The sequence below is a fragment of the Tachysurus fulvidraco genome, unplaced genomic scaffold (genome assembly GCF_022655615.1).
Source record: "Tachysurus fulvidraco isolate hzauxx_2018 unplaced genomic scaffold, HZAU_PFXX_2.0 HiC_scaffold_29_np12, whole genome shotgun sequence".
Taxonomy (NCBI): Eukaryota; Metazoa; Chordata; class Actinopteri; order Siluriformes; family Bagridae; genus Tachysurus; species Tachysurus fulvidraco.
In genome coordinates this window covers 8,511-19,991 of record NW_025927109.1, presented here as the reverse complement: position 1 = coordinate 19,991, position 11,481 = coordinate 8,511, and the positions used below count along the sequence as shown (strand labels likewise).

The 11,481-nt window shown below is 44.8% G+C and overlaps 1 pseudogene; it reads left to right on the top strand.

Moving 5' to 3' along the window:
* The first annotated feature begins 5,278 nt into the window (after positions 1–5,278).
* Positions 5,279–11,172, top strand: LOC113648906 (annotated as a pseudogene).
* The last annotated feature ends 309 nt before the right edge of the window (positions 11,173–11,481 follow it).

Here is an 11,481-nt window from a genome sequence, read left to right as displayed (position 1 = left end):
CGAAACATGACACAGATTGAAGACAAGACAGGACAACAGTAGATTCCGTGCTGCACAAGGCAACACGGCACAATTAAATACACAAGACAATCATGACACAATGAGGAGCAGGTGTGGTGACAGGCAGGAGCAGACGAAGGTGGGGCAGACACGTGATGAGAAACATAAACAAAACTGCACGTGGCCAAAGTCCGAGCTGAATCATGACAGTGTGTATGTATGTATGTATGTATGTATGTATGTATGTATGTATGTATGTATATGTCCCCAATGAGCAAGTCTGAGGTGACTCAGGCAGTAGTGGCAAGGAAAAACTCCCTTAAGGTAATGTAGCTCTGCACCATACTGTATTACTATGACAAACAGATTAAAGCAATGATGCTACATCGTGTTATTTCAACTGTTTTAGACCAGCTGTGGATTTTCTGCAAATATGTGTTTACAAAGCCTCTTGTTCATAAACACATAAACACACTCACACACACACACACACCCACACATGCACACACACGCAAACACTCTCTCTCACACACACACTCACACACTCACACACACACACACGCAAACACACACACACACACACACACACACACACACACACACACACACACACACACACACACAAACAAAGCCAGCTGCGCTTCATTCAAATAAACCCTTTACACGACCCAAAATGCAAAACACAGTGAACTTCCTGTTGTTGTTTGAACCTCAGAAACTCACAGGTCTGAACCTGTAACACAGCTGATCCTGAGATAATATCTAATTCAAGGCCAGTATGAAAATAAGCTAAGAGGAAATATAGGAGGAAGACAACACACATACACAGTGATGTCATCATTATAATCATCATTCTCCCAAAATAACTTTAATAACATTCAATGGACAAATAAAAATAATGTAAAAATGTAAAAACTTAGTGGGCGTCTCTGGACATTTATTAGTTTTATCAGTGAAACAGATGAGGGTGCTGGGAAGGAGAACCCAAACGCAGGCCAGGGTCCAAAAAAAGAAAATTTATTAACATAAGGGATAGTAATAAATGTCTATATATGAAAACATAAATGCACAGAATGTAACCAGGCAAAGTCTTGGGCTGAAAAAAAATAATCCAATCAGAAAAGGGCAGTAATCCACACAGGAAAAGGGGTAATCCGAAATGTCAATAACCGGAGCGCAAAAAAAACAGAACCAAAACAACCGGCAGCAGAGAAAACTCACGTAAGGAATGACAGGGAAAAAAGGTAATCCGAGACGGGAAAATCCACACGGAAATAGAAAACGCGAGGCACAGATAACACTCGGACCGGAGGCTGGCAGGAGTGACTCAACAAAGCGACGTAGTGACGAGAGATCATCTGGCGAGCATCTAGCATGAACGGCGTGCTTAAATAGCAGTGCCGAGTATAAAAGTCATGCGACAGGGAATGACGTCACCAGAGTGCGCCGCGAAGGTGAGCTTCGGATGAGTGCGCTGACAGTACCCCCCCTCCACGGGGCGTCTCACGACGTCCCACGAGGCTGGTCGGGGTGGTCACGATGGAACTGGGAGAGGAGGTCCGGGTCCAAGATGTGGCGTGCCGGAACCCAGGAGCGTTCCTCAGGGCCGTACCCCTCCCAGTCCACCCGGTACTGTAGACCCCTCCCACGGCGTCTGGAGCGCAGGAGCCGACGGACAGTAAACGCAGGGCCGCCATCAATGACCCGGGCGGGAAAAGGGGGTCTGGTGGAGGGAACCAGTGCACAGGCCTGGACAGGTTTCAGCCTGGAAACGTGAAAGGTGGGGTGGATGCGAAACACTCTGGGCAGCTTGAGCCGGACCGCGGCTGGATTGATTACCTTAGATATAGGGAACGGTCCAATGAAACGGGGAGCCAGCTTCCTGCATGCAATCTTCAACGGGAGGTCTTTGGTGGAAAGCCACACCCGTTGCCCGACACGGTAAGGAGGAGCGGGGCGGCGTCTGCGGTTGGCCCAGCGAGCATAACTCCGGGAAGATCTCAGCAAGGCGAGGCGGGCTCTTCTCCAGACTCGACGACAGCGCCTCACGAGGGCCAAGGCTGAGGGAACTGAGGCTTCTAGCTCCTGTGTGGAGAATAATGGGGGCTGATAGCCATAGGCAGCCTGAAAAGGGGAAAGACCCGTGGCAGCAGTAGGCAGAGAGTTATGGGCATACTCGACCCAAACAAGGTTGGAGGCCCAAGACGAATGATCCTCGGCACAGAGGAGACGGAGCCCCGTCTCCAGCTCCTGGTTGAGCCGTTCCGTCTGCCCATTGGACTGGGGGTGAAACCCAGAGGAAAGGCTAATGGAGACGCCTAAGAGCTTGCAGAATTCCTTCCAAAAATTGGAGGTGAACTGGGGTCCCCTGTCCGAGACTATATTCCGGGGAATGCCATGGAGCCGGAAAACGTGTTGGAGGAGGAGCAACGCCGTTTCCTTGGCTGAAGGGAGTTTGGTCAGGGGGACAAAATGGACGAGCTTGGAAAAGCAATCGACCACAGAGAGGATAGCCGAGTAGCCATCAGAAAGAGGGAGGCCGGTGACGAAATCAAGTGAGATGTGGGACCAAGGTCTGCAAGGGATCGGCAGGGGCCGCAGGAGGCCGGTAGGGCGAGATCGAGAGCTCTTGTGTTGCGCACATACTGGGCAGGCAGTGACAAATTCCCGTGCGTCATGTCTGAGCGAAGGCCACCAGAAACGACGCTGGAGAACCAATAGGGTCCGAGGGAAACCGGGATGACAGAAAAGCCGAGAGTTGTGACACCACTGAAGAACTTGGGAACGGAGCTGGTCAGGGACATAAAGTTTGCCTTCAGGACAGTCAGTAGGGACCGGCAGGTTAGACACGGCTTGCTGAACCCTTCTCTCTATCCCGAGTCGAAGCGCCCAAACAGTGACAGAGGGGGGAAGAATGTGTTCAGCAACGGCCTCGACGGGATCGGAGGAGAACTGACGAGAGAGAGCATCTGGCTTCCCATTCTTCGTTCCCGGCCGATAAGACAGCACAAAGTTAAACCTGCCGAAAAAGAGTGCCCAACGAGCCTGTCGGGGTTTCAGTCTCTTGGCAGTCCGGAGATATTCAAGATTCTTATGGTCAGTCAAGACCAGAAACGGTAGTTCCGCACCCTCCAGCCAGTGCCGCCATTCCTCCAGGGCGAGTTTGACTGCCAGTAGCTCACGTTCGCCGATAGTGTAGTTACGTTCAGACGAGGAGAGACGGCGTGAAAAGAAAGCACACGGGTGAAGTTTATTGTCCTTGACGTCCCTTTGAGACAAAACGGCCCCAACTTCGGTATCAGATGCATCAACCTCAACCACAAATTGTCGCGTGGAATCCGGCAAGGAGAGGATGGGGGCAGAGGTAAAAAGCTGCTTCAGCTTCTTGAAGGCTTGCTCGGCTTGAGGCCCCCAAGAATAAGGTTGAAGAGGAGAAGTGAGCTGGTGCAAGGGTGCAGCAACCGAGCTGTAACCCCGGATGAATCGCCGATAGAAATTAGCGAATGTCAAGAACTGCTGGAGCTGCTTACGTGTTCCAGGGCAGGGCCAGTCCCGAACAGCCTTGATTCTGTCAGGATCCATCCGAACACTCCCTGCTGCCAGAATGAAACCCAAGAAGGTGGTTTTCGTGACATGGAAATCACATTTCTCAGCCTTGACATATAACTGGTTCTGCAAAAGCCTCTGGAGCACTGCATGGACGTGACGGATGTGTTCCTCAGGTGTGCGGGAAAAAATGAGGATGTCGTCCAAGTAAACAAACACAAATAGGTTTAACATGTCCCGTAAAACGTCGTTAACCAGTGCTTGGAATACTGCTGGGGCATTGGTGAGACCAAACGGCATCACCCGGTACTCGTAATGGCCAGTGGGAGTGTTGAATGCGATCTTCCATTCGTCGCCCTCACGGATGCGGACTAGGTGATAGGCGTTCCGAAGGTCCAGCTTGGAGAAAATGGTGGCCCCCTGAAGGAGCTCAAAAGCGGAGGCCATGAGAGGCAACGGGTAGCGATTTTTAATGGTGATGGCGTTCAGACCCCGATAGTCAATACAGGGTCGTAGAGTCCCATCCTTCTTCTCCACAAAGAAAAAACCTGCACCGGCTGGGGATGAAGACGGGCGGATAATGCCTGACTCCAAGGACTCCTGTATATACTGGGTCATGGCTTCCCTTTCAGGCTTGGATAGGTGGTACAGGCACCCCCGGGGGGGGGGGGGGGGGGGGCAGTGCCTGGCAGGAGGTCGATAGCACAGTCATAAGGTCTGTGTGGTGGTAGGGAAGTGGCACAAGCTCTACTGAACACTTGTCCCAGATCATGGTATTCAGCAGGCACCAGAGAGAGATCGGGGGGCAGGTCCTCCTTGACTGATAACGAGCGGGGTGCCAAGGTGGTCAGGCAATGAGCCTGGCAATAGATCCCCCAACCAAGGACCCGGCCGCTGGACCAATCCAGGTGAGGGTTATGTTTCTGCAGCCAAGGTAATCCAAACATGACTGGTGCATGGGGCGAAGGGATAACGAGGAAGGAGATCCACTCCATGTGTTCCTTGGTGACGGACACCAGCAGGGGCTTGGTGCGGTAGCGAGCTCGGTGAAGGATATGGCCATCCAGGGCCCGTACCTGGAGACTGGCGGGTAGAGGTTCAGTCTCGATCTCCAGCTGACGCACTAACTCCTCATCAAGGAACTCCGCGTCAGCTCCAGAGTCAACGAAGACCGCTAGATCATGTTCTTGGCTCTTGATCTGGAAACGGGCTCGGAGAAGTGGCTTGGGGGAGGTTAAACACCAGAGGCTCGCCGCGGGCTCCTCCGTCAACGGCGAGCCCTGTCTTTTGCTGGGCATGCGAAGGCAAAGTGTCCTGCCTTGCCACAGTAGAGACAGAGGTCGTGGGCCCGGCGCCGCTCCTTCTCTGCTGCGGACAGGAGACGCCGTCCTATCTCCATGGGCTGGGGAGGTGGAGGCGAGTGTGATCTGTAAGCCTCCGAGCGGGTCTTGACATATGGGTTTCTGGGAGGCCCATATGACCTGTCTGGTTCGACAGGGGGCTTGGCATACGGGGTTCTGGGAGGCGAAGATCACTGAGCACTGCATCAAAAATGCACGGCAAAGTCCCGCCTCACCAGAAAAACGCTCGGGATGGGGCAGATGTGGCTCCCGAATGGGGTTTATGTTCTGCTCGACCACGGGTTGGGGGGGCTGGGCAGGTGGCCTCGTAAAAGGCGAGGAGGCCTGTGTCGTGGTGAGCATGCTCATGCGCCGAATGAGCTCATTGGTGGATGCGGCTATCTCCTTGAGTTGGCGCTCATGCGCAGCGGAGGATTTGGACAAGGAGTCGAGCTGGGACTGCATCTCCTGAGATCCTGCTGGGTTCATTATTGGCCAGATGATACTATCAGTGAAACAGATGAGGGTGCTGGGAAGGAGAACCCAAACGCAGGCCAGGGTCCAAAAAAAGAAAATTTATTAACATAAGGGATAGTAATAAATGTCTAAATGTCTGTTATTAAAGGTCAGTATCCTCATGCAGAGTAGTTGATGCTTCCTGTTTTCAAAGCCCAGGCAGCTCGGATGTTGTTCCTGATAATAAAATGAATCCAAAAGGCAAAAAGATGGGAGGGGTAGATGAAAGAGGACAGGGATATAATGTGATGTCTGTGCAGGTCAGAAGCAGAAGGTGAGAAGAAGAAGAACAGAAGGAAGCATTAACAAACTCACAACACACGACCTGGGAGCTTTTCTACTATTCGCTACACCACTAAAGTCCATGCGAAACATTCCAGGTATGAATATTGTACTTGTTTACATGTTTGTAGCTGAGTTTATATTTCAATTGCCTTATTTCTCTCTCTCTCTCTCTCTCTCTCTCTCTCACTCACTCTTTCTCTCTCTGATTTTTATTGTCATAATTGGAGACGTTTATTTAGACACACTGTAGGTTTAGCAGAAAGGTGTAAGATGGGGAGGAGAAACTTGGGTGATTCTCCACCATAGTTTATAGGTTATTGTTTATCTCTAGACTAGAAGTTAAATTAACTCTAAACTAGGGCTTGACAGATTCTTCCCTTGTGATCACTACATTATCCTGATATCTGAACCTTTTACCATGTTACTGTGTGTGATGTTGTCTGCTGATATTCAGAATAAAATATGTGCAATTTTTGCAATATTTTGACAGAATTATGAAAAAATCAAGATAGAATTTGGTTAAAGAGATGACAGATAATTTTTATCACTCAAAAAAAAAAAAGTAAATGAAATGTAAAGGTATGTCACAAGGTAAAGGTCAGTGTGTTGCAGGGAAGGAGACGAGTTCATATGACTAGACGATGTACCACAATCCTTGTGATGATGTAGTTATTTAAACCACACTCCTTTTCAGCATCATGCCGAGTTGTGACACATTACTGCTGCTCCAGTGGTCACAAAACACTGAGCCTATCACCTTTAACTGTAATGTAAACTGTAATGTGTAATAAATGGGATCTGGGATCCTGCCACAAAACAGGAAGTTGTTTCTTTCATGAAAGCATGAGCGATGAGTCAGATATGAAGCTTGAGACAACAAACATCATATTTATTTCTTTAATAAGTAATAATGACAAACTAATATCATATCTAAATTTAAATAATCTTTATTTACTTACTCACTTGTTCATTTATTTATTTATTTACTTTTATTTACAGACATGAGTCATGAATGGTGTTTTGTTATCCTGGTCTTCTCAGTTGTGTGCACTATAAGTTGTGTGTATTTGTGTTTACAGACAGTGTGATCATTAAATTTCAGCTCATAGGAGAAAAAATCTAGATTATTGTTCAAAATGCTGTTATAGAATGTGTCATGATTTTGTGTTTGATCCATATTTTGATCCAATTAAATAAGTCTTTGATTTAATTTGTGTGTTTATTTATTTTTCACAGTAATATGTTGTATAGGAGCAAATATTCCTCATCGCTATCATTTTGTGAATGAGAATAAAACCTGGACAGAAGCTCAGACTTACTGTAGAGAGAAATACACTGATCTGGCAACCATCAGCAACATGGGAGAGATGAAGAAGCTGAATCACACACTGATGAAGAAAAATGCAAATAAATCTTGGATTGGTCTACATAGAGAGGGACCTGGGAGATGGCTGTGGTCTCTGGAAGACCAAACTTTCTACAGAGACGGAGTCACTTACACAAACTGGCATCCTAATGAACCAAATAATTCTGAGGGAAAAGAGTACTGTGTGTTATATAATAACTAAACTTCATTTTGGGGTGATAACCAATGTGAAACGTTGTTTACATTTGTATGTTATGAAGGTAAGAGATGTTAATAATAAATTAGTAAATAAAAAAAGTAAATAAATTTAATAATGTTACAGCAATGAATTTCTAAATCTAAAATGACTAATCTATTTGTATTAGTTAATTTTCTTGATTTTTGTTCTTAGTCACTTTTTGTTAAAGTTCTTTGATTGACATAAGATGCAAAAAATCTAAGTCATGAATGAGCTGTTCATAGAGTCATTTTTTTTTCGAGAAAAAAACACAAACACTAATAAATATGTATATATTAGTGATAAAAAGAGCTACGGTACGATGCTCAGACGATGCTCAGACCTACTGCAGAGAGAAATACACCGACCTGATCAGTGTGAGGAACAAAACTGAGAATGACGAGATCTGGAGTGTGGTTCAAGGTGTAGGCATTTTAGAGTTTTGGATCGGTCTGTTTTATGACTCCTGGAATTGGTCAGATCAGAGTAACTCCACATTCAGATACTGGAGATCTGACAAACCCAGTGGAAGTTTGATCTGTTCTGCAGTGTCTGAGTCTGAGCATCGTTACTGGACTGATGTGGACTGCAGAGAAAAACTCCCGTTCATCTGCCATGAGAGTGAGTTACATTACACTCAACACTTTTTAGCTGTATTTATTTTAAAGAATGTCCCTCTGATATAAAACACTGACTGCAGAACTTCATACTGTACAGATTGTAGACTGTGAACATGTTGGAATGTTTATTTCTGGTACAATTGTTATTCCCTGGTATATTCAGATAAACTGATCCTGATTAAAGAGAATAAAACCTGGAAAGAAGCTCTGATATACTGCAGGAACCATCATCATGACCTGGTCTCAGTTCGCTCTGAGGAGATGCAGCTCTGGGTGAAGGAAGTGACTCAAAACGCCTCCACTGAACACGTGTGGCTCGGCCTGCGTCACACCTGCGCTCTGGGCTTCTGGTACTGGGTGAATGGAGAGATGATCTGCTACCAGGACTGGGCTCCAGGTAACGGGACAGGGTCTGAAGACTGCAGTGATGAGGAGAGAACAGGAGCAGTGCAGTCTGGAGGAGAGCAGAAGTGGATCAGCCTGCCTCAGAGCTAGACACTCAACTTTATCTGCTCTACCTATGAAGGTTTGTCACTGTAGTGTTTCTGTATGTGTGTATTAAGTCAGTAAGATTTTTCTTCATATTCTTATAATATTTTGTTCTTTGTATTATTATTATTATTGTTATTGTTATTATTATTATTATTATTATTAATTATTATTATTCATTCTCTTAATGCAGATGATTTATAATAATTTAATGTAACTTCACTGTCTCTATACAGTATGATCTGTAGTATGTTATTATACTTACTTTTCTTATTAATAGCAGGTTTGTGGGTAATTAATGTGGAATCTATTTACCTGATGTTTAAACTACAGTGTGTTGGTTTGGAGATTTAATTGTTGTTAAGATTCTTTCTCAGAATAAAGAACTATAACAAACTCAGCACATTTACACCCATGCAGGTAGTTTAGAACACCAAGACCTGCAAACAGTGATGATAAAATCATCATTGTTCTTTTTTATTATCAAAAAGTTGTATTTTTTTGTTTGCCTTTTTTACTTATAGACAGCTGAGTTTGTTATCAGGATGTCTGAATATTTACATGTTGTTGATTTCTATATCTGGGATTTCTGAGCACTTGTTTCTTTAACGTGTAAGAATATGGATCATAATGACTGCTGACAATTTTCTTATCATATAAAAATAAATTTAAAGATTGCGTTTCAGTGTATCTGTGTTTTGTGTTCCACATCACAAACACACACACAAACATGAAGAGTGTGTATGGTGTGTGTAAAGTTGTCACTTTGGTCATAACATGATTTGTTCAGTAACAAACTAAAACCACTTTCACCGAGTAGAATTTCCCGTATTCTTGTCTTGTTCATTATTTTATGCTCCGTGAGGGAAATTAATCTCATACACAACTCTGGTTCAGTCAACAGTTCAACATTAACCCTGTCCTGAAGTTTAAACCGACAAGGTTCCACATATTAGAACAGATTTTTTCCCTATGTTTCAAAATAATTACAAGAAAATAATGAGACCCAATGGATTACACCACAAACATAAAATACTATTATGAGTGCTAATTAGTTAACACACACAGTGTGGCATTATAACACTGTACATACTCAAACACACATCGTAACCATCTGTAAGTCGATGAAGAGGAGCACATGGCTCTGAGGAAGAGCGGCCAAAGCGCTACAAAACTGTGGCAACCAATCAGAGCAGTGACTGCAACTATTCACCCTGATCGCTCCAGAAGGGGTAAGGAGTCCTTCAGCTTGTGTATTAACACACATGTATGTCTCTCCTGTAAAGAAGAGACACTGTCCCAGATCACACTGTGACTCGCCAGCATCCTGTGTTCACTTTTACTTTTTTACTATTTCCTCCACTCTTACAAAGACTCTTCTTTTTTTTGCACTTCAATTTTGGAAATAAAACTAAAAAGATCTCTGCTTCAGTGTCTCTGTGTGTTGCCCTCGCAGTGTGAGTCTCTACAACAGAAATGTCCAAAAGTACACAGAGGTGGAGTATTAATCTAGACACATTATACAACATTACTTAAAAGTAAATATGATTCTAAGTGTTAAGTTAATCAATTACTAAAAATGTTCATTACAAGCAGAAGTGTAACGCCGTGCCGTGAATGAGCCACCACCGCTAGGGGATGAGGCTGTATCAAATTTGTTGTAGCTTTTAAGCATTAAATCCTCTAAATACACGGTTAAATTTTATATTATTTGAAAGCATAGACTCTCAGGATTTTATTAAGCCCACACCCAAAGCATAATATGATTTATAGCCATCATACTAATTTAATCCAAGTTAATAGTCACCTGAACTAGGAGGCGCTAGTCTAGTTGTTTAATTACTTTTAAACGCTTCCCTTTCTTCACTGGGGTAATATTTTCCAAAACAAATGCTTGTAAAAAATCCCCAATAGTCCAAGGAACTGGAATATGTAAGCCTTTTAATCCAAAACGCTTTAATCCAAAACGCTCGCCTCCCAAATATTACGTTTCTGACCGAAAACTGTAAACAGCAGTTCAATTCCGTCCATTGTTTTGGCTCTCACTTCTCCTAGGAGGCTTATAAAACTACACTGAGGCATCAGATTTGTAGTCCAGGGTCTAACGAATCAAACAAGCCCTCACATGAGCCAATCGGCGCCTGTAGTGCGGAGATAGACGGCTGAGAAGCCAATGATGTCTCTCCATCCTAGGTCAGTAAGGCCTAGAATCACCCTGACACTTGTATCTGAAACTAGAGACTCTCTTCTTACCAAAGAGATCAGGCTCACTCCTGTGTGTCAAAGTCTGTGGGAGCTGTACCACTTATTAAGTGGGTAGGCCATGTAGGCAGAAATCATGCAAATAGGGGGCGACCATACGTTAAGATAGTCACTGTTGTACGTCTTGTTTTTAGACAAATAAGCTGGTATGAAGCTCAGATCTACTGCAGAGAGAAACACACCGACCTGATCAGTGTGAGGAAACAAACTGAGAATGTACTCACAGAACAATAGTGAATATAGTGAATTACAATTAATCATCATTTATTTGACTTCTTTCTATTTACTTTCCTGTCCATGTGGTGAATCTGTTCATCCACTAATTCTCTACTTGTGTTACCTGATACACTGATCCTGATTAAGCATCTGACCTGGAAAGACCCTCTGAGATACTGCAGGAACCACCATCATGACCAGCGAGGAGAGAAGCGGAGCAGTGCAGTCTGGAGGAGAGCAGAAGTGGATCAGCCTGCAACTTCATCTGCTCTACCTATGAAGGTCAGTCAGTCACGCTTGGAAACTGGAACCTAAGTAGTGCTAATTAAGGAGAAATAGGAAAGAAGTGAGAGTGAGGAGTGAATGTATGGAAAGATCATGTGATGTACAGGGGTTTATGGGTAATGTAGCTCTGCACCACACTGTGTTACTATGACAAACATTCATTTTCTACCGCTTATCCAAACTTTTAAGTTCACATGGAGCCTGTGACTATCTCAGGTGTCATCGGGCATCAAGGCAGGATACACCCTGGACAGAGTGCCAAGCCATCGCAGGAGGTGGGAATCAAACCCCCAGCCCTGAAGGTGTGAGGCGGAGTACCCGTAAGAGAAACACAACGCG